We start from the raw sequence: 3,141 nt of genomic DNA on the forward strand, positions 1-3,141 counted from the left end.
ACAACAGCAATAATAATATAGAAAAGATAATCATTATCATCGTCAATAATCACCATCATATTGATAGTAATGATGATGATGATATTAATGATGATAGTAATGATGATGATGATAATATTAATGATGAGGATGATGATGATAATAAAGATAATGATATGAAAAAATAATGATAATGATAGTAATAATAATGATATTAATAATAAGCAAAAATAGTTATAACAATGATGATGATAAAGACAACCACAATAATGATAATGATTACATTAAAAAAAAGAAGAAGTATGATGAAAACAATAATGCAAATAAAGTGGATGATGATTTTAATACTGAAATTAATGATAATAAAAACACATTCTTTGCGCCATCCAGCAGTCAAGAATAAAAAACATCATTCCTGTCAATTTCTCGATAGAAAGCAAATCAGCTGACGAGAAGGAAGCAAATTATCTTAAGAAATGAAACTCATCATTTCAAGAAAGTCATTAATGTCCTTAAGATACTCGACGTGAGAATTCGGAGAAAGTTGAGGAAGAAAAATGAGAAGAAAAGAAAGCATAAAAATGAAATTGAAGAATTGAAGGTTAGATTTCGTTGGACAGGAGTGGGGAGGAGGAGGAGGAGGAGGAGGAGTAGGAGGAGGAGGAAGAGGAGAAGGAGGAGGAAGAGGAGGAGGAGGAGGAAGAGGAGAAGGAGGAGGAGGAAAAAAAAGAAGAAAGGGAAAATGTGTGACAGTGAGAGAGGAAGAGAGAGAAAGAAAGAAAGAGAGAGAGAGAGAGAGAGAGAGAGAGAGAGAGAGAGAGAGAGAAAGAAAGAAAGAGAGAAAGAGAGAAGAAAGAAATAGAGAGAGAGATTGAAAGAAAGAGAGGAGAAAATCCATTCTAAAAAAAAGAGGAACTTCAGAGAAAATCCTTCGACCTGAAGAAAGTGCTTCTGATCAAAGCTTGCGGTTTCATAGACAATGAAAAGACGAAAGTCAATATATTTGCAAAGAAAACGGAATCCCACATTTTAACCGCAATACAAGATGTGAACGTGCTTGAAGGAGGGGGGGGCGGGGGGACTCATTAATTTTTTTTATCATTATTATTTATCATCATTGCCTTTCATTTTACAATTATTTGGTTATTTTTACTTTTTTGGAGATATAGATGTGGGATAAAATAGAATGAAATTTTGTGTTGATTTTTTTTTTCTTATCTGACTTTCTCTTGGGTTTTTAGGTTATCCGTTGTTATCAATTTCATGTTTATCATACAAAGCATGTCAAACACAACAATAAAGCAATTTGGCAAAAAGAGATAAATGAATAAATAAATAAGTAAAAATAAATAAATAAATATACTTTTTTACTATTATTATAGAACTAGTTTTTCAAGATATGGAAAATATGCATTATGTTATGCTGTTAAAAGGTGCATAAACATATTGAGAATCGTAAATAAATTTAACATGACATAAAATTTACTATTTAAAACACACACACACACACACACACACACACACACACACACATACATATATATATATATATATATATATATATATATATATATATATATATATATATATATATATATATATATACATATACACATTTATATATATATATATATATATATATATATATATATATATATATAGAGAGAGAGAGAGAGAGAGAGAGAGAGAGAGAGCGAGAGAGAGAGAGAGAGAGAGAGAGAGAGAGAAAGAGCGAGAGCGCCAGCGTGCGTGTGTGTGTCAACCAAGAACCATCATTAGTGCAAAACACTAACTGTCGGCGCATCCTTCGCGGCCAAGAATTGCGCATTTCCGACTTCATTTAACTTTGTCGTTCCTCTTGGTAGCTTCACGTTTTGTGGGGTCTATGGCGGTGACACTTTCCTTCTTCTCTTTCTCTTCTCTTCTGTCTAGAAATGATAAAAAAAATAGAGTATTTGTATATATAATGTGAAAGGAAGTCTTCTTCACACATACACGCAAACACACACACTCACACACACACACATATATATACACCCATACATACATACATATATATATATATATATATATATATATGTATATATATAAATGTTTTATATATATATATATATATATATATATATATATATATGTATATATAATAATCACAGTTAATACAATTTTCCGTATCAACCAAAACAATATACAGAAGTAAACTACAAACATAAAATACAATCTCAACAGAATGATACAAAAGACATTAGCGTTATCCATCTTCCTATCCCACCTTCCTGCCGTGATGGATAGGCCTAGATGGATGGAGGAAGGGATGGATGGAAGCGTGACCGTTTTCGATAAGGGAAGAAGGCTTAGGGTCAAGAAGGTTAGTTGGGGGAGAGAGAGAGAGAGAGAGAGAGAGAGAGGGAGAGGGAGAGAGAGAGAGAGAGAGAGGGAGAGGGAGAGGGAGGGAGGGAGGGAGAGAGAGAGAGGGAGAGGGAGAGGGAGAGAGAGAAAGAGAGACAGAGACAGACAGACAGACAGAGAGAGAGTGAAAGAATGAGAGTGACAAAGAGAGAGAGAGTAAGAGAGCGGAGAGAGAGAGAGAGAATGAAAGAGAGAAAGAGAAAGAAGGAAAGAGAGAGAGAGAGAGAGAGAAAGAGAAAGAGAGAGAAAGTAAGTGAGAGAGAGAGAGAGAGAAAGTAAGTGAGTATGAGAAAGAAAACGAGAAAGAGAAAATACTAGGAGTGTAGAGGAGAGAAGAGAAGAGAAAAGTAGAGAAGAGAGAGAAAGAGCGAGATTCCCCGTAGCACCCCCATTTATCATCAGATGCTGTTCCTCGACGGAGGTTAATAACAGATGACAAAACCATAAACAAACGACGGTTAACGATGCGTCTGACTCGCGTGGACTCTTTTGTTTCTGAAACGGAAATATATTTGTGCTTGTTTGCATCTTTGGAGAGATGGTTTGATTTATCTTATGTTGGAGGAAGAAGAAAGAGAGAGAGGGGGAGAGATAGAGAGAACCAAAGAAAAGGAGAGAAAGAAACAGAGAGAGAGAGAGAGAGAGAGAGACAGAGAACCAAAGAGAAGGAGAGAAAGAAACAGAGAGAGACACACAGAGAGAGAAAGAGAGAGAACGAGTGAGAGAGGGAGTGTGTGTGTGTGTGTGTGAGAGGGA

Source organism: Penaeus japonicus, unplaced genomic scaffold, assembly GCF_977035675.1.
Source record: "Penaeus japonicus unplaced genomic scaffold, GWHDUDI00000001_assembly GWHDUDI00000019, whole genome shotgun sequence".
In the NCBI taxonomy this organism is placed as follows: Eukaryota; Metazoa; Arthropoda; class Malacostraca; order Decapoda; family Penaeidae; genus Penaeus; species Penaeus japonicus.